Below are 20833 nucleotides of genomic sequence, written 5' to 3' on the forward strand. Positions count from 1 at the left end.
ATCTCCATACTTCTCTGGGGCTCTGGCTTCATGAAAACATTAGCAATATGGTTTGTGTGCCCATTTAACTTAATTGCAGCGATGCTCGGTGGGTAAAGTGTGATACTAACTCTGCAAGGGTTAGGGGTCCCATTTTCTCTGCAGCTCAGTGTGAAGGGAACTGCTGCTGACACTGACAGGGCTTGAGCCTTGAGCCCCACTGGCGCTGAATACACCAAAAAAGTTACATTAAAAGAAGAAATCTGTAGCTGTTCTGTGTTGTATTTCAACAATTTTTCTTCCTTTTATTGTTTCTCCTGACAATCTGAACTAAACTGGAAACAAAAATACCCCAAAATATATAAATAAATTATGACAGTAACCACATTGCAGAGACTCTGACTTATCTTACTCCACAAGTGACAAGGGTTTACCAAATCTACAATTTTAATTAGTTGTTGGACTTTTCAGTTTCATCCACTTTGGTAATGCATACAGTGTCTTTTCAAAATAAACCTTGTTAGGTCTTGTCAACACAACTTGATTAGGTAAAATGACATTGACAACATCTCATGTCACATGAGTAGCCTCTTGGGTGGCGGTCCTGTGTTTGTTTGACCCCTCTATCCACCCCCACCTCCTCCCAAAACAAACTTTCTCTGTCTTTTTACTACATCACTTGCTCTGGAATATTTCTGCTGATGGTCTTACATTGGAGTTAGTTAAAGGCCAGCCGCGTCTTTTACAGACGCTGAAGTGTGCTGGGTTCAGACACCAAGGGGTGTGACAAAGCATTGGTATTTGATGCCCTGGTAATGAGAACAAGTTGGTACTTCAAATATCCATTTCATGGGATCTTTGCGGTGAATTTGGGCAGCGATTTGGGATGAGAACTCAAACATAGACAACTGAGGGAGGCAAGTGAAAACATACACTGCAAACACTACAAACAATAAATTCACAGAAGTTTACATTAAAAGTTTTGCTACAATACACTGTAATTTCACAGATTTTTCCTAATTCGTTACAATCAAACACCTTCAATAAAGTGATGTCACGAAAAGTTCTACAGAGAAACACTGTTAGTTTACAGATTTTTCCTGAATTATAATGACTAAATTTAACACAGGTAGCATGTCCAAACAGAGATGACTGGGAATCCACAGGGCACCACTCTGAAGCAGGAAAGGGGTGCAGGTACAGACACAGGTTTCAGGATATAGGCTGCAGATTGCAGGTGCAGAGTACAAAGTAAGGGAAACAAATGCATGACACGTTATTGACAATCTGGCAACTGGGGCAGAAGGGGGCTAGTATATGCACAGATAGGGCTGATGAGGGAAGTGGAAACAGGTGAGCAGGTGAGTTAGAGAGTCAGGTGACTGGGACAGGGGGAAAGGTCTGAGGGCATCCAGTGGATGGATGCGGAATGGCAATCAAGAGAGTTCCTAAAAAATGCTTGGTGGGCCTGAGGGAAGTGAAAAGTAGCAAAGTGGGAGGTGTAGATGGACCAGTATAACACACTGGTAGCTAGCTAACTGGGCACAGACAACAAGATATGGTGCATATCATATCATATCATATCATATCATATCATATCATATCATTATATTTAAGCACATAATGTGGTTTGACAAATCTTAATCTGCAAAGTAAATTGAAACTAAAACTGTTGTGGGGGTAAACATTTTATGTAGAAGTAAAAAGTGGTAAGAAATGGAAATACACAAGTGAAGTACAAATACCTCAACTTTGTACTTCACTCAGCAACTAACATTTTAAAACACCACTGTCACACAATAACACCTACAAACATACTGATTTCTGGTTTTTGAATTCTTTGTCCACTGTGGAGGCTTGCAAGGAAACACAATATTTTCTGTTACGAATTCAGTGTAATACAGGATGAGTCATTTGGAGGGTTAAGTATTCCTTTAAGTCCAGTACTTAAGTAACTGGACTCTGTGTTTTTTTGTGAGTGAAACTGCATTATTATTGTTGAAAGCCCCAATATACCCACCTAATGGGACACCAATACAACACACAGTGGATCAGTAGGGGGGATAAACGGTCATGCTCAAGCTAACCTCAGCGATGGCAATAAGGGCTACTCTTATTATTCCTTTATATATCTATATATCTATGTTTGAGGTAGCAGAGATTTTCCGCAACCTGCTTTAACAGCTTCTTTTTAAAAGCATAATCATACAGAATCATACAGACAGACATGATTATCTGTTAGAGTCTTTGTTATGTATTTTCATCCAGTCAGTCTGAGATGTTTTTCAGGGAAATTGCAGTAAATTCAATTTAATGGCCCTCTCATTACATTTGTTTCATCTTGAGCTATCACAGTGAGAGATCTGAATATTAAACACACACGCACGCATGCACACACACACACACACACACACACACATACACAAGCGGAGTGATATTGTGAAAGTCAATGGGTGTTGAAACCAAACTGGGTGACAATCCACCGGATGCTGGTGGCTGCTTAAGCAGTGCCAGTGGAGTCTCCACAGCAGAGAGTTGTGTGGAAGAGTTTAAGGGGTAGTTCTAGTGCCACCCGAACAGCATGTCTGTGGCTAATAACAGTCAAAACAAGAAATAGTAAGAGTGGTGGTACTTGGACAGTCTAATATTTTCTGTGGTGATATACGGTGTAAAAGTGGTGATTTGAGGACCACTGATTTAGTCGACGTCCCCACAGTGTTGCATTACAGGGGGAAATAGTGTTGGAACTTAAATTTCAAACCTGTTTTCCAGTCCATAAAAGCATTAAGTGACCCTCAATCATTATTGAACCACAACAGTGCAATTGGGCTCTAAACATTTTATTTTTTATATTTTTCTTTGGGCCCTCTGCAGTATAATTACTGGTTGGACTGAATATGTTAAAGCTGTGATTAGTCAGTCTGTATATTTAGCTGACAAGGGTTTTTGTTTATTGAACACTAAACACTTAATTTCCTGCCTTCTGGTGAATTTCTAATGCACAAAATTGTGCCTTCTCTGTATCAGTTTAAATCAGTCAAAATATCTTTACTTTTGTCAAAATAAAAGTCCTCTGCTACTTTCATGCTTTTATTGGGGGCAACAATTGCCCCTGCGTCCCCCCATGAAATCTACACTAATGTCAGCTGATATTTTCTGATATCTGATTCAAATAGTGCAAGCCTCAACTAACCTTCTAATCCTATTGTGAAGTTTAAAGAATAGCTTTTCTACAGCAACATGTTGCCTGTTAATTCCAACTTGTTATAGGCTGTGAACTTGACACTTTCTATTTAAATCTGCAAACATTTTGATGCTAAGCTTCCCGTTTCCAGTTGTGATTTCTTCCATTCTTTTTAACTCTGTTTCTGCTCTTTCAGTTGCCAGTGTGAACTGTGTGAACCATTGTCAAGCAATTTATTCTCCATGTTCAAAACGAAACCTTTCACACAAAATAACATCTATCTGTAATGAGGACTTTCTGCTACCTGAAAACATGAAAGACCATTCAAACATATAGATTAGTCCTCTCAGCCACCTGATTGGATGCAATCAAACTTTTAAACGGTCACATAGCTTTACCCAGAACTCGACTGCGTAATCTAAAAGTAGAAGAAAAAACAATGAAACATATAATCCGCAATTAGAGACAAATGAAACCCAGTCTTTCAAACTGATAAAGTGACAGTAAAGCAGCAGACGAGAGTATTAAAAGTTGAAATGAGGCCATTGTCAGCAGTCAACAGCCTGCCATAGATTACTGCTGTCATTGTTATTATCTCTCATTGCAATTTCATTGCACATTGCCATATGTTTCAGGCAATAATTTAATCACTCATTTCCAAATAATGATAATCAGTCTGTTGATCTGAGAGCAGACATTTGGCTAAGCTGCTTGGGTGTAGTTTGACTGATGCACTGAACTACATTTAGAGTTAGACTTAAAAAAGCTTTGTGGCCCTGTTCAACAGATTGTATAATTAATGGACATAGCTACTGTGGCATTACCCATTGGTTTGTGGACTGCTGTTTTAATGCCATGAGTTCAGAAGTTCAAGTGTCTACATCTTGTTTTCTTTTAGTACAGAAAGTACATAATCGATAAGCAACTATAGTATTATATATTGTAATCTAAATGCAAAGATCCTATTGAACATCGCTGTGAGCAGGGTTTGAACCTGCGCGGGGAAACCCCATTGGATTTCAAGTCCAACGCCTTAACCACTCGGCCATCACAGCTGCACTGGCTGTTTATTTCACTTTTTTTCTTTTAGAGCCAGAAGTGACCATATGTGGTTAGAGGGGTAAAGCTGTGGAGGACTGAAGGGTAGATTTGACTCACAGACTGTAGATATGCCTTGCAGACAGCCTGTCACTCAAGTGGCCCTGCCCTTAAATCTGTGTAACTTTATTTTCTATATAAAAGTCTCCACTTGAGCAGAGTTCAAACAGAGTCAGTTTAGGATGTGTCAAGCTTCTTCAAATGCTGTGAACAGGGTTTGAACCTTCGAGAGGAAATAGCACTGAATTTGAAACATAGCCATCACAGCTGTCAGCCATTATTCTGACTTTTCTTGAATTTTCACTCTTTCAAACCAAACATGTTTTGTACGGTTCAAGCAAACCCTAGGTTTTCCCCATTTGGTTTGATTGGAAAACTGGTCTGGTTGTAAGTTTTTAGCTGGAAGGCTTGATCAAGGCTTTTTTTATTTATTTATTTTTTCTCAGTTTAATTTCTTTTTAACATGATTACAGGATGGTCTGTTTTTTGTATTGCATGATTTCACATGTATTTCTCTAGTACCACTGAAGGCTCCCAACACTATGAAGGATTCCATATGCTTGAAATAAAGTACATAATTGGTAAGCAACTATAGTATTTAACCCCATTGGATTTCGAGTCCAACGCCTTAACCGCTCGGCCATCACAGCTGTATTGGCTTTAGTTTCACAGTGGATTACATCCGAGACTTAACTACAGCACATGACAATATCAGAGAGGAGCCCATCCCACAGGTACAACTGACACCTTCATCCATCTGGGGGTGTTACGTGGTGTCTGGCACCAAAATGTTGGAATGTTTGAGTCCTCTGGGCAGTGAGGTGGAATACTGGCACATCCCACAGAAGCTTGATAAGATTGGAATCTGAAGGGATTTGGAGGCCAAGTTGATGCTTTGAGGTCTTTGTCCCATTCCTCTTATCTTTCCTGGCAGTTTTTGCAGTGTGGCAGGGAGGACTGTCCTGCTGGGGGTGTACTCGGTCTCCAGTGTTTGGGTGGTAGGTGCATGATAACAACATTGCATATCAACAAAATGATCAGTTTTATCGCTGTGGCTGATCGATGTATAGCTTCAACTGCACGGCGCAGGGCTTGGAATACATGTCTTTGTATTTTGTAGCACTATTAGTTTCCCTGCCTGACAGCTGTATGGGCTGATTATAAAACCATACATTGTAAGCATTAACTTCATTGACAAAACTTAACTCACGATGATGTTTCAGCTACAATCGCTGTGAGCAGGGTTTGATCCTGCGCAGGGAATCCCCATTGGATTTTGAGTCCAACAACTTAACTGCTCTGCCATCACAGCTACTGTTTTGATGTCTTCATCCTGGTTTTCCTCTAAATGTATGTAATGACCTGTCTAATGATCAGCCACAAGACTAGAACCCCATACAGGTGAAGATAATAACACTGATCATCTCATTGCAGTGCAATCAATCAATCAATCAATCAATTTTATTTATAAAGCCCAATATCACAAATCTCAATTTGCCTCACAGGGCTTTACAGCATACGACATCCCTCTGTCCTTATGACCCTTGCAGCGGATAAGGAAAAACTCCCCCAAAAAACCCTTTAACGGGGGAAAAAAACGGTAGAAACCTCAGGAAGAGCAACTGAGGAGGGATCCCTCTTCCAGGACGGACAGACGTGCAATACATGTCGTACAGAACAAATCAGCATAATAAATTTACAGTAATCCGTATGACACTGGCAGTATACATGTGTGACAATAGTCATATGTGTATAATAACAGTAGAAGTATGACTAATGACTAATGATGGCAGCAGCAGCAGGAGGCATCTGGCAGGACCATGGCAGCAGCACAACCACACACGTCAGGTGGGGTACTGGCACATCCAAAAGAAGCATGATCAGATTGGGATGTGTGGAACTTGGAGAGCAGGTCTATGCCTTGAGCTCCTTGTCCCATCCCTCTTACGTTTCCTGAGCAGTTTTTGCAGTGTGGTGGGAAGCACCGTCTTTGCTGAGGGTGCACTGGTGCATTGGTGCATTTCAAGTGGCATCCACACTAATACCAGGACTGAAGATTTCTCAGTAATAATAATACATTTTAAACTCTGAAACCTAACTGATGTTTTGGCTTCAATCGCTGTGAGCAGGGTTTGAACCTGCGCGGGGAAACCCCATTGGATTTCGAGTCCAACGCCTTAACCTCTCGGCCATCACAGCTGTTTTATAAGTTCATCATCCTGATTTTTCTCAAAATGTATGTAATGACCTGTATGCCAATCAGCCAAAACACTAGAACCACATACAGGTGAAGAGCATAAGACTGATCACCTCATTGCAATGCAATGTTCTGCTGGGGAACCTTAGGTCCTGGCATTCAGGGGAATGCCACTTGACACACACCATCCACTCAATGGCACCAGCCACACAATGGCCCTCCTAGCATGACATGCATCATATTACACAACCATAACTGCTCAGGTATGGCCCAAGGAATGAAACAAAGAGCTCAAGGCATCAACTGAGCCCAAAAATTTCCCAGATCCCAATCTGATCAAGCATTTGTGGGATAGACTGGTATTCCAGAAGTACTGTGTCAATGCCTTGACAGGTCAGAGGCAAGTCCAATCCACAGTGGGGCCTTTGACCTGTTGAGCCATGGACATAGGAATCTATGGGTGTTCTGTGCTGTCTGGCACCAAGATGATGGCAGTGGATCCTTTGAGTCCTCTGGGCTGTGAGGTGGGTTACTGGCACATCCAAAAGAAGCATGATCAGATTGGGATCTGGGGAATTTGAAGACAAGGTCAATGCCTTGAGCTCCTTGTCCCATCCATCTTACCTTTCCTGAGCAGTTTTTGCAGTGTGACAGGAAGCACTGTTCCTTGCTGAGGGGGCACTGCCATTGGGTAGTGTTGTTGCCATGTGGGGGTGTACTTTGTCTATAAGGTGTTTGGTGCATTTCAAGTGGCATCCACACTAATACAGGACTAAAGATTTCTAAGCATAGTAATGCTTTTTAAACTCCCAACCGTGACTGAAGTTTTGGCTTCATTCGCTGTGAGCAGGGTTTGAACCTGCGCGGGGAAACCCCATTGGATTTCGAGTCCAACGCCTTAACCTCTCGGCCATCACAGCTGGTTTATAAAGTCATCATCCTGTTTTTTCTCAAAATGTGTGTAATGACCTGTCTGCTGATCAGCCACAAGACGACAACTACATACAGGTGAAGAGAATAACATTGATCATCTTGTTACAATGCAATGTTCTGTCGTGTAAAACCTCGGGTCCTGGCATTCATCACGGCTGCAACTCCCCACATCCTCACCTTCACGTTCCCTCCCACCTACACTCCTGGCACACTGCTTCAACACCTCCCCCACCCCCGCTCCCCCGGACTCCTCACCACCCCCGACTCCTCCCCCCACCTCATCACCTCCACCCCCCAGCACACAATCCCCCTGCTCCAGCTTGTCCTTCACTACCTGTCAGGTGAGAGAACAGCTGAGGAGGATAAAGACGAGGAAGGCTGCCAGTCCAGACGGCATCAGCTCCAGGCTCCTGAAGTCCTGCGCAGACCAACTGTGCGGGATAGCTGAAACCATTTTCAACCTGAGACTGAGGCTGGGGAGAGTACCACAGCTGTTGAAGAAATCCTGCATGGTACCTGTGCCCAAGACTTCGCATCCCAACGACTTCAGCACCTTCATTAACATTGCACCTCATGAAGACTCTGGAGCGCCTGGTCCTGTCTCGTCTCCGCCCCGCAGTAGGCCCTTCAATGGACCCGCTGCAGTTTGCCTACCAGCCTGGCATTGGGGTGGACGACACCGTCATCTTCCTCCTGCATAGAGCTCTTTCTCACCTGGAGAAGTCCAGAAGCTCTGTGAGAATTAATCTGACTCTTTCACCTTGACTGCTGTAACACTGGAATTTCTCAATTGTGGGATCAGTAAAGGTGTATCTTATCTTGTCTTATCTTATCTTCATGTGGATGCCACTTGACACGCACCATCCACCCAAATGTCACTGAAGACCAAGTACACCCCCTTGGCAACAGTGCACCCTGATTGCAGTGGCCCTCCTAGCATGACATGCATCATATCACACCACCATAACTGCTCAGGTATGGCCCAAGGAATGAAACAAAGAGCTCAAGGCATCGACTAAGCCACAAATTTCCCAGATCCCAATCTGATCAAGCATTCGTGGGAAAGACCGGTTCTCCAGAAGTACTGTGTCAATGCCTTGACAGGTCAGAGGCAAGTCCAATCCACAGTGGGGCCTTTGACCTGTTGAGTCATGGACATAGGAATCTATGGGTGTTCTGTGCTGTCTGGCACCAAGATGATGGCAGTGGATCCTTTGAGTCCTCTGGGCTGTGAGGTGGGTTACTGGCACATCCAAAAGAAGCATGATCAGATTGGGATCTGGGGAATTTGGAGGCCAGGTCGATGCCTTGAGCTCTTTGTTCCATCCATCTTACCTTTCCTGAGCATGTTTTTGCAGTGTGGCAGAGATCACTGTCCTCCTGAGGGGCACTGCCATTGGGTGCATTTCAAGTGGCATCCACACTAATACCAGGACCCAAGATTTCTAAGCATAATAATACATTTTAAACTCTCAAACATAACTGAAGTTTTGGCTTCATTCGTTGTAAGCAGGGTTTGAACCTGCGCAGGGAGACCCCATTAGATTTCAAGTACAACACCTTAACCTCTCGGTCATCACAGCTGTTTTATAAATTCATCATCCTGGTTTTCTCAAAATGTATGTAATGACCTGTATACCAATCAGCCATAACACTAGAACCACATACAGGTGAAGAGAATAACACTGATCATCTCATTGCAATGCAATGTTCTGCTGGGGAACCTCAGGTCCTGGCATTCATGTGAATGTCCCTTGACACACACCATCCACCCAAATGCCACTGAAGACCAAGTACACCCCCTTGGCAACAGCGCACCCTGATTGCAGTATGTATGTAAGGTGAAGAGAATAACATTCATCATCTCATTACAATGCAATGTTCTGCTGGGAAACCTGGTATTCATGTGGATGCCACTTGACACACACCATCAACCCAATGGCACCATCCACACAATGGCCCTTCAAGTAGGACAATGCATTACATCATACTGCAAAAACTGCTTAATAATGGCCCGAGGATTGTGACAAAGAGCCCAAGGCATCAACCATGCTTCAGAGTCCCCAGTTCTTAATCTGACTGGTCATCCATTAGACGTAGCAGTACCCTGGATGTCCTGTGTTTATGCCTCGGCAGGTGAGAGAGAGGTCTGATTCATAGTAGGGCCATGGACAAAGGAATGGGGGGTTTTCAGTGGTGTCTGGCATTAAGGGATTGGCGGTGGATCCTTTGAGCCCTCTGGGTTGCGAGGTGGGCCATTGGCACGTCCCATGGAAGCTCAATCAGATTTGGATTTGGGGGATATGGGGGCCAGGCCAATGCGTTAAGCTCTTTGCCACATTCCTCTGATCTTTACTGAGTAGTTTTTGCAGTGTGGCATTTAGCGTTGTCCTGCTGGGGGGACCACTGCCATATGGTGGTGCTGTTGCCATGAGGGGATGTACTTGGTCTGCAATGGTATTTGTGTAGATAATGCAAGTCAATTGGTATCCACATGAATGCCGGGACCAAAGGTTTTCCAGCATGGCATTGTATTTTACAAGATGATTAAAGTTATTGAACCGTTTTGTCACATTGGATTTTTACAGTTTTTGTGATGTGCCACTTGTAGGCAACTGTAATATAGCATACAATAGACACTTTACACAGAAATAAGGTTGCCATTGTCAAACAACGCTGTGAGCAGGGTTTGAACCTGCGCGGGGAAACCCCATTGGATTTCAAGCCCAACGCCTTAACCACTCGGCCATCACAGCTCAAGCACATTGAAAGTTTATAGTGGCTAAATTCTGAGCTTTCATTTAACTGTGGCACATGACAGTATCGGACAACAAGGGCCTGTCTCAGGTACAACTGACAACTTTACATGATCTAGCGAAGTTGTCAAGGTGTCGACCAAACAGCCGAGATTGCTTGAGTATGCTGTCTCAAACTTAGGAGCAGTTTGTGTGTGGCGCGAGAGAGAGGCAAACCAAAAACAACAGATATGTGATTTGAGCATGACTTCAAAAGCTATACTGTTAAAAATTAATCTGCTGATCGTGGGAACTGTCAGGGAAGGGACAGACAGCTATGCTACATTATTTGGTAACCACCAATAATAGCACATGTGCATATGGTATGAGTCCGGATCAAGTAAAACGAAGTAGTGTGAACATAACTTCATACTCAAAGATCAAATTACTGTTGGAAAGATCCTTGTTGCATGATGACATTTCCAGCAAGCTTGCTTTTTCTGTACTCCCCGTGGGGAAAAAACCTCAGGTATTCTTAATATTCTGTTTCCAATGTATTGTTTTTCCTTGGAGACAAGCTGAAGTCAGCTGGTGACAGATTTCTGCATATGGTTATCTGCTCCAGGCACACTACTACAAGTGTTTACATTACATAACCTATACTGCCACATAAAGCCCCATGCTAACATAAGGGAAACAAAAATTTTGTTTCCGGTGTTGTAAATTTCCATTCAGATTTTGGATGGTAATCCTACTGGAACATGTCTTGTTGTATTCCAAAGCTTTTATTGGTATTTTTTCATGGTAGATAGTGCTGCCTGACATAGCTACAGGCTAATGTCAGGTAAACATGTAATTTTGGTTGCTGACCAATCATTGCAGACTGGGTTTTTTGGGAGGGGGGGCTTACAGAGATAGGCACTACAATGGAGCCTTCTCAGATGGACTGTGAATTGTGCATGGTCCAGCACAGACAGGATGAGGAAGTTTTGCCTTTTTTTAATCATCAAAGCCTGTAAACATGTTCTAATAGCAACCTTATCTCCTAATGCATTTGTATGTTACTAAGCTGCTGTTGTATTTACATTCTTGTGGCACCATAATGGTTGGTTTATGTTCAGAGACAAAGCTTCTTTCAGAAGAGAAAACATTACATTAATGTACTGCGTAGGCTCTGCAAGGAGGAGGGTGGGCATACGTTAAGTAATAACATTTTTTCAACTTGTCAGACACGTTAATTAAGGACATATTTGGTGCTTTAAATTAGTTGTAAATAAACATCATTTCTAGGAGACATGGCTGCTAGTAGAAAGACCTGAAATTGAGCATAATGGCTCCTTTTTAATGTTGCTGTTTCAACCAGTGTGGGGGAGTCTTCTTTAAATTTTGAGTTCATTTCAGTTTTGCTTGGGTAGGCTTAGCAGGGTTTGACATCTTCCAGCCCCGTTAGGGAAAAATGCTGTTTTCTGCAGCAACACCTGTAGATTCATAATTTGCAAACATAGCTTTTAGTAGGGTGACTAAAAATAAAACATTTTATTGCGTTAATACTTTTGTTTTTTACCTTGAAATATTCAGATTTCAAAACAACAAGGCATTGATAAAGAGGTCTTCTATAAACACCATAAAAGAAAATGATGTAATAAGTAAGAAGGGTCTAGGAAATTATTATTAAATAATAAGAAAATAATAAACATCTACTATTACAAATATCATTACTGCTAGTGAGGCAGTCGATAGAGAAATTATTCCAAAAAGTTTCCGTATTTCTTTGCCCTTGAGGAAAGACAGTCCACATTACAAGTAAATGAAACTGCTTGCCATTAATTACGCTTAGTAAATGAGATTATCCACAGCTGTCAGACCACACACACACACCGGACAGCGAGCGGGTGCTTCTCACTTCCCCCCTGCCATGCCTAATTTCATTATTCTATTAAATAAGGTTCATTAACAGCGGCTGGATGGAGAAACTTCACTTCTAAGGTTTGATAAACACAAGCGCTGTGGAATATGAAGCCATGCAATCTTCCTGTTCTCATTTCTGCTCAGCTCTTTTGTCTCTGTTCTCTCTCATTCGGCACATTATAGTCTTTTCGCTCCAAGTAACTGTTCTGTCAAGCATTAATCAGCATTTATTTGCACTTTCTGCTGTCAGTAATGCCTACACTAGATGTGCAACATGAGGAGAAAGATAAAAGAGTAAGTAAAGTAAAAGAAAATGCAGGCTGAAGCTGGATGTGTGCATCAAGAAGGAAGCTGCGATGGCCGAGTGTTTAAGAGGTTGGATTTGAAATTACATTGTGAACTTTAACTTTGTAGAGGTCCAAACTAACGGACAATGTTCTGACCTTTTAGCTGCACCAGATTAATGCTTGAACATAAATACAATTTAAAAAAAAAAAAAAAAAAAAAGACTTGGGGGCAGTAGTTGTATTGTAAGTAAACAGTGTCAGTTGTACTTGTAACATGATGGCTCAAAGCTTCTCCACGATGAATTCAGCAAGTGACTATGGACTCTGTTGCATACTTTTCCTGGCTGTTTATGCTCACTTTGAGGATGTTTACACCTGGTATCAACATGCGTTTCTGTGATCCAAACACAAGTGGAAAGAACTCATCGCCGTTCACACCTGTGTCTATCATGAGTCTCCAGCTGATCACTTGTTCGGATTTCGTTACTGCCTGAGTCACATATGCTAGAAGATCAAAGGGGCCCCTCACACAGTTATTACATCCAGAGATACAGCCAGAGATGTTGTTGTCAGCAAAAATGGACATGTCATAGGGCACAGGGCACGACAATGGTGGGCAAGTTTTATGGTGCCACTGTGCTGCCACCAAAACAACAACCACGTGCTGCATTGAGGGTATAGACCACGTCAGGGATGCATCAGGATGTATTCGTGTTTACACTGCCAAAGATATGTGGTCAAATGTGTCCCAAATCACCTCAGTAAGTGGTTTGAGTGATTGGATCAGTGCGTTTTGATGGTCATTCACACTTATATTCATTGCTGTCCACTTGTGATTGGATCACCCCAAGACACATGTTCATACAGAGGAAACAGGGCCTTTCCGTAAGTGTGCAAGTTTGTGTAACATACTTAAACTGTCAGAACATAACCACAGCCACTGGAGAAACTAGTGCTAGTTACACCCTAGTCACATGACCCTCACCATACATGTCTTACTGGTCTCTCCTGAAACCAATGCAACTAATGGGAGGAGCTTTTCAGGCTGTGATGGCCGAGTGGTTAAGGCGTTGGACTTGAAATCCAATGGGATTTCCCCGCGCAGGTTCGAACCCTGCTCACAGCGTAGTTTGACAATGTCAACCTTATTTCTGTGTTAAGTGACATTACAGTTGCCTTCAAGTGGCACATCACACAACAAAAACTGGAAAAGTCCAAGGAATCTTACAAAAAGGGTTCAAAGGGTCAACCTGGCCCCCAGATTTCTCATACTGTATGTGCTGACAGAGAATGCTTTGAATTAAGAATCATCCCATGTAGTTGTTAGGCAGGAAAACTAATGGTACAAAAAAACAAAACAAAGATGTGTTCTTGAGCCTTCCCTCAGTAGATGCAGCTATACACTGATCAGCTACAATATCAAAACCACTGACATCTGAACTTAATAACTTTGATTATCTTGTAAAACACAATGCCGCGCTGGGAAACCTTGGGTCCCAGCATTCATGTGGATGCCACTTGACATGCACTATCCACCCAAACACCATTGCAGACCAAGTACATCCCCTCATGGCAACAGCACTACCATATGGCACTAAGTGCCACACTGCAAAAACTATTCAGTAAAGATCAGAGGAATGTGGCAAAGAGCTTAACGCATTGCCCTGGCCTCCATATTCCCAAGATACAAATCTGATTGAGCTTCTGTGGGATGTGCCAATCCCTTAATGCCAGACACCACTGAAAACCCCCAGATTCCTATGTCCATGGCCCAACAGGTTAGAGACCCTACTATGAATCAGACCTCTCTGTCACCTGTCGAGGCATGAATACAGGACATCCAGGCAGGGGTGAAAGTAAGCTGGTACGGTCCGGTACTGCGTACCACTAAAAGATTCAGTGGCGGTGCACAGTATCAGGAAGAGGAGAGAGTGGCTGCCTGCTAAAGCCCACATTCAGAACCAGTCACGGCCGCACTTTAGGCCAGAAAATAGATCTGCTAGCAATATATGCAGTTTTAAACACCACTTTGTCTGTGCATTAATTGCTTTTAACTCGTTCTGAATTGCTTCTGAACCATCCGTGCTGTGTTTTGGTCCATGCTGGACGGAGCCTTGCTGCCTGGACATCATTCGCTGTGAGCAGGGACATCTCCCTCAGGACAAACAATAAATGAAACCAACGAAATTCCACACATTCTTGTGGTTGGCTCAAACGCTGTCAGCATGATTTAAATATCTGTGATTGTTTTTAAAGTTTCATACATGCCAGCACCCAAACATTACAACAAATATTTTACTATACACATTGTCTTACTTGAAGGTCCACTGTGCCCCTCTGTGGATTGGACTTGCCTCTGAGCTGTTGATGCATTAACACAGTACTTTAAGAGTACCGGTCTGTCTCACAAATGCTTGATCAGATTGGGATCTGATCTCTTTGACTGAAGCAGCTTTTTAGGCTGTGATGGCCGAGTGGTTAAGGCGTTGGACTTGAAATCCAATGGGGTTTCCCCCACGCAGGTTCAAACCCTGCTCACAGCGATTGAGGAAGAGAAAATTTTCTTTGTTTGCTTTCTCTCTCTGTAACATTAGTGTAGCAACAGTGCAAAACCAATAAAGTCTTCTCACAGTGTATGAACTGAACCTCCAAGGCTGAAAAAATGAAGCCAGTTCCTTGAATGGCTTCAGAAGCAAGCCAGCCCCCACAAACCCACATGTTAAAAGTCTGGTACAATATAGCTAATTTAAACATTAATGACAACTGTACAGGGGTTGCATTTTTACATAACTAGCCTGTTTAGATTTTATTAAGGTTTTAAGATAAACATGATTGAGGGCATGGTCACTTTGAGTGACAGGCTGTCTGCCAGGCGTCTTCACAGACTGTTAGTTGTGAATTTTACGTGTTCTGGTAAGAAATAACACCAATAAATAACTACCATTTGTAAGTCCAAATAGACATCAACAAAAAGCAAAGTAGTTTTCAACCAACATATTTGCCCTCACTTTATTTATTTTTTTACATTGGTCCAACTTGACTGATAGAGTGCATTATTTGCTGAACAGTTCTCAAGTCTTGGTACTTTTTTCAACCAAAAACCCTCACATCACCTGTGTTGCACAACGGCAGCTGTGATTTCATCTCTAAATTGCTGCACAAACCCATTTTTTTGCAGATTTGCTTGCGAAGAAGATTACAGGTAGATTAGGCAAAAAATGTGTCATGTTGCAACCTGGTTAACCTCTACTTAAATCAAGTGTAAACTCCAATACTGCAATTCACAAATGGGTGTGAGTTAATGAAGTGCTCCTTGAATGAGAGTGAGTGTGTGTTTACGAGCGAGGAGAAAACAGAGTGAGAGATGAATGAAAAAGTGAAAATGACAGAGAGTGTGGGAAGGTGCGAGGAGCTTAGCCGATGGTACGCAAAGACAAACACAGTTATTATCTTTTTCATCCCAAAATAAATGGCCCCATTAGCTGTGATGGTGCAGGTCATTAAAACACCTCCAACCTTCACCTGCCGCTGCCTTCAGAAGCTCCAGACTCACATCATTACATTCACAGCCCGTCTCACAGCTCTCGCTCATATCTACCCACCACTTAATGGCATCACACGCCTAATATAACTGCAAGGTGCAAGGTTAATGCACAATAGTTTAGTGTGCACTCTTCATTTTTCTAATGACTTTTAGTTTGCATTGCAGTGCCCTCCAGAATCACCAGTCACTGGAGGTAAAAATGGGCCAAACAGGCAGTAAAACTAACCACCAGAAAAACGTGCATTTTATAGTGATTGTTTCAGGAGTAAAACTTACTTAATACCAATAAGTTGGGTTTTTTCAAAAGCAATTTTACCATTTCACAGTTTCCGTGAGATTTATTCATGAGTATTTGATGAGTAGTGTAACAGCTTGACATAGTTTTTCTTCAACTGATTTAATTTGATTTATGTATTCTACAGCTCAATTTTGTTGGTACTCTTGGTAATACTGGAATTTAAAACACTTTCTCAACTTGACGGTAAAATAAAAATTAATTATTTATCCCATGATACTACACAATGTGTCTGGAAACAATTGTAACTAATATACCAGGGCAATAAAATAATAATGTCCCAAAATGGCTCATTATATTAATGTTGGTCCATAATATATTTTACTTGCAGCAAGAAGCCATTAATATTTCATAAACAATAGACATCAAATATAATTGCCACTGCAGCCCATATTTCTCTGTGTTTATGTTTATGTGTGGAGGATATTCTGCCCCACATGAGCTGCTAAACTAAAGCTGGTTAATGATGGCAGGGCAAGAGATAAATCTAACTGGGGATAAATGGGGCCACTGGTTCAGGGGCCAACAGGGATCATCAGGTGATCTATTAATGTGTTGGAGCTGCACGTGTTTCCTGAAGCTGAACCCCCAAAATCAAAAGATGTAGAAGATATAGTAAATTGTTGGGTTTGTGGAAGGCAGGAAAGGTCTGCATGTAAAAAGAAGGTGTTTGAGAATGGAAAAAAGTGTATAATTTTTTTTTACCAACTTAGTTTTCAATACACTTTTGGTTTTCAGTGATTGGTTACTACAGTAAATTACAAATTTTCCCTCGTTTTGAAGCCCTGATGGAGGGATACATCGTATTGGAATCAGAAGGGGTTTTCACTTACAAGGAATTTGCTTTGGTATTTTGGTGTATACCTAAAAAAAAATACAATAAAAAATAAGGCAAGTACTACAACAAAAAATTTTCAAGAAAAAAATATGACTAAGCTACTTTAAAAAAAGTACTATAGCATAGCAAATATGTACAATAAAGCCTTTTATAGCTGTAATGAAATTAAAGTTTGGTGTCAGGACAAAGCACCTGCAAAAAACCTACACACCTCTACAAGGTATGTTGATGCATTTCTACACTGAAAAGGGACTGTGGATTTTGTTCAGGGGTGGGAGGGAACTGTACACATGCATGCACATACATAAATGCTACATCCAGCAATATTCTATCAATTCATAGAGGAAATGATTAGCCTGGAACAACAAAGACATAGAACAATTATTCACCATTGCATCGTATCACTTGAAATACAATGCTCTGGGCATAATTTGCATTGAGTGCACCCCCACACTTGGGTGGCTACAGCAGGAATAGACACCATTCTGTTAATTATACACAACTACCAAAAACATGTCAGAAATATTTCGCCGCTGTGATGCTTCGGATGTCATAGTTTGGAAGTTTGTCTCTCGCTTCTCCTTTCTCATCATCTTTTGCTTAGTCATGCAAGAGGAGGACTGTGAGCTTATTGTTTGGTGTCTGATGTGTCTCTGTTCCACAGGGCAATCATTTAAGGTACCATGATCTCCTAATTTGATGTAGTGACAATCTGGAAAAGACAGAAATGTTTTGTATTCTAGTCCCTGCATAATACAGATGATTCTGTGACATGACTTTGACACCTAAAAGTCAAAAAGTTCTTATATCTGAACATGTATTAGCTCCACCAATACTGGATTTTTGAGGCTGATACTGACATTGATATGTAGGAGAATAATAGCTGTAATGATCAGCTGATAGTAAATTCTTTTACACAAATACATAACATAAATAACAATCTTTGTACGGATCCCTTAAACTTGTTTTTTCAATACCTCTCTCATTAAAAAACCACATTATGTAGTGTTGACATTTTCTTTCCTAAATTACTTCAAATTTAGTTTAGAATTTCTCTACCGTAATTTCTTATTACTTATCAGCAGACTGATACTGATATAGCTGCAATTATTCAATACTGAGCAATATTTTGGTTTACCTGCTTTATAGTTTTTGCTCTAGTTATTATTATTGAAGCAATGGGAAACATTAAGGCATATTTATTTTGTATTTATACAGGTCAAACTGAGCCAATGTCTTCCAAATCCTTCCGCTGAATCATATAAAGTATCTGTTGACATGTCTCCTAGTACGTGTTAGTAAAACTTACATCTGTATGTTCAGGGTTAGAAATGTGCAGGGTTTGGTCTTTGGCAGTATTGATCACTTACATTATGTTTGTCAGAGAATATTTTCCATAAGCTTTCACTCTGACCTCTCACCATTTCCTTTGCGCTCACTTTATTCTGAGAAGCCTCAAGTTAGATTGTCCAAATGTGATTCTCCAAACCCTTTCACATCTGACCGAAACCTATGAACCCATCGTTGCACTTTTCACTGATCAAAAGCAGATTAATAGAACTATCTCTGAAGAGCGATTGGAAAGGATGTGAATAAAGATGAAAACCACGAAATCTAGGGAAACATGGTTATGTGAGACAAAATGTGAATACTGTCCAAGTATGAAAAGGTCAACAGGTTCTCTAACCCATACAACCACATAGGTCATATGCTCCCACAGCCTACAGGAATGTTTCGTCAATAAGTGCCCCTACTGGTGGATGACAGATTAGCTTGTATATGACCATTAATGGTCACAGTATTATACACATAGTTAACATTGTGAAACGGTCACAGTTGCACCAAAACTAGGTGGTTAGCATTAAGCAATAAAACTCCTCGGTGTCGTTAAGAAAAAAGGGGCACGGTGTGAATACACCAACATTAATTACATTTTTTTTAAGGTATCATAATGCTACGTAGCTTATATCATGCTATAGGTCACATACATCACATGGCATACATCACATCATGTGACATGACTTACTACATTACATTGTTTAAATGACTCAGTTTCGACTTTTGGTTTTACATGGGACACGAACACCAGTCTCCTGGATGACAGTACTGTGTTTGTTTGACGCATCCACGTAAAAGTGCATGTTGTCACTCTTTATACTCCATCACCTGACTTCTATAGTATAGAATAATATAGAATAATTATTACAGCCACTATACGTCACTGCCTAACAAAAACAAAAATGTAAATATCAAAATTTGTACTTGTAAAACCAACCTATGTGATGGTGTTTTGGAGGAAAATGGTAGAATATTTTCCTTTACAGCCTACCTGATTGAAAAAAACACTATGAATGCCTGTCTTTGTGAAACCCTCAAACCACTCACCAAATCTGTCGAAATCTAATGAAAAACGATTGTGCTCAATTCAACAACTGTGTGACTGGGTTAATAAGACAAAGCTTTAGGTCCCTTGATGCTTCCTGTCTGAAAACGTCAGTCCTTATCACCGACACCTTTCAATTACCCCGGCTGGCTCCAAGCCCCTTTTCTGTTTGTTTTCACTCCGTTCATTTAAGTGGGAACTCTAATGGCCCTCCAGGCCTCACACATTACATTTGCACTATCACCATAAATGTGTTTACCTCAGTCCATTTCATTACTTCTATGGTTGGGAGTGAATACAAAACTATGCAGTATAAGAGTTCAGAAGTGTGACAGTAATTGGGCTCATTTTACAAACTCAAAAATATCAAAGATGAGTTGTTTTTTTTATATGTAAGTAAGGGTGAAATACTGCATCTGTCAGTGTAATGTATATGATGTTGTGTCATGCTATGGGGAAAATGCTCAATGATTTGATGTATTTATGACGCTGTTTTTCAGGACGAAGCAACATGTTATCAACCTTTATCAGTCCCATAAGACACTGGGATACTGGACCATCTTCAGCCGAGGATGCAGACAATTCAAGTAAATCTTTTGTATCCCTTTTGCACTCTGACAATGTGTTTTTCTGCCAATATAACTAAAGATTTGAAAGATTATGATGACCACAATACCACAGGGCTAAGTAACCAAGACACACTATGTGTTGAAATTTGGCCTTTCTGTAAGTTTGCAAGTTTGAGTAACATACTTATACTGTAAGAACATAATCACAGCCACTGGAGAAACTAGTGCTAGTTACACCCATAAGTCACATGACCCTCATCATACATTACCGGTCTCTCCTGAAACCACTGCAACTAAGTAGAACAGTTTTTCAGGCTGTGATGGCCGAGTGGTTAAGGCGTTGGCCTTGAAATCCAATGGGGATTCCCCGCGCAGGTTCAAACCCTGCTCACAGCGATTGAGAAAGAGAAACCTTTCTTTGTTTGTCTTCTCTATGTGTAACATTAGAGGAGCAACAGTGCAAAACTAATAAAGTCTTCTCACACGGTATCAACGGAAACCTCCAGGGCTGAAAAATGAAGCCAGTTCCTTGAATGGCTTCAGAAGCAAGCCAGCCCCACAGACCCACATGTTAAAAGCCTGGTACAGAAAACATCTTTGGCTTATTACATTTACTACATTTCATCTTTTGAAGTTTACACCTTGCTATATACTCCCAGTTGCTAAGCAATTTATTTGTCCACTTTACAAATCACCCATACGGCATACATTAATTGCATTTTTAGACATGCTTACAGCATAACTTTAAGGTCAATGTCAATATCAGTTGGTTGTTTTTCCACTTTGATCTAGGCTGAAATATTTCAACAGGTATTAGATGGATTGCCATGACATTTAGTACAAATATTATTGGTAGAGATAATGTGTGCTACTGACTTTGGTG

At 41.2% G+C, this 20833-nt stretch overlaps 9 non-coding genes across 9 annotated transcripts; 3 read left to right on the forward strand and 6 right to left on the reverse strand.

Moving 5' to 3' along the window:
- Window positions 1-4136: 4136 nt before the first annotated feature.
- trnas-uga (transfer RNA serine (anticodon UGA)) lies at window positions 4137-4218 on the reverse strand. The gene has a single exon. It is a non-coding gene; the product is annotated as a tRNA-Ser (tRNA).
- Window positions 4219-5491: 1273 nt separating this feature from the next.
- Window positions 5492-5573, reverse strand: trnal-caa (transfer RNA leucine (anticodon CAA)). Its single transcript has one exon. It is a non-coding gene; the product is annotated as a tRNA-Leu (tRNA).
- Window positions 5574-6378: 805 nt separating this feature from the next.
- Window positions 6379-6460, reverse strand: trnas-cga (transfer RNA serine (anticodon CGA)). The gene has a single exon. It is a non-coding gene; the product is annotated as a tRNA-Ser (tRNA).
- Window positions 6461-7296: 836 nt separating this feature from the next.
- On the reverse strand, window positions 7297-7378 carry trnas-cga (transfer RNA serine (anticodon CGA)). The gene has a single exon. It is a non-coding gene; the product is annotated as a tRNA-Ser (tRNA).
- A 1514-nt stretch (window positions 7379-8892) lies between these two features.
- trnas-uga (transfer RNA serine (anticodon UGA)) lies at window positions 8893-8974 on the reverse strand. The gene has a single exon. It is a non-coding gene; the product is annotated as a tRNA-Ser (tRNA).
- A 1091-nt stretch (window positions 8975-10065) lies between these two features.
- Window positions 10066-10147, reverse strand: trnas-uga (transfer RNA serine (anticodon UGA)). Its single transcript has one exon. It is a non-coding gene; the product is annotated as a tRNA-Ser (tRNA).
- Window positions 10148-13365: 3218 nt separating this feature from the next.
- trnas-uga (transfer RNA serine (anticodon UGA)) lies at window positions 13366-13447 on the forward strand. Its single transcript has one exon. It is a non-coding gene; the product is annotated as a tRNA-Ser (tRNA).
- A 1334-nt stretch (window positions 13448-14781) lies between these two features.
- On the forward strand, window positions 14782-14864 carry trnas-uga (transfer RNA serine (anticodon UGA)). The gene has a single exon. It is a non-coding gene; the product is annotated as a tRNA-Ser (tRNA).
- Window positions 14865-20264: 5400 nt separating this feature from the next.
- On the forward strand, window positions 20265-20346 carry trnas-uga (transfer RNA serine (anticodon UGA)). Its single transcript has one exon. It is a non-coding gene; the product is annotated as a tRNA-Ser (tRNA).
- The last annotated feature ends 487 nt before the right edge of the window (window positions 20347-20833 follow it).

The sequence above is a fragment of the Epinephelus fuscoguttatus genome, linkage group LG15 (assembly GCF_011397635.1).
Source record: "Epinephelus fuscoguttatus linkage group LG15, E.fuscoguttatus.final_Chr_v1".
In the NCBI taxonomy this organism is placed as follows: domain Eukaryota; kingdom Metazoa; phylum Chordata; class Actinopteri; order Perciformes; family Serranidae; genus Epinephelus; species Epinephelus fuscoguttatus.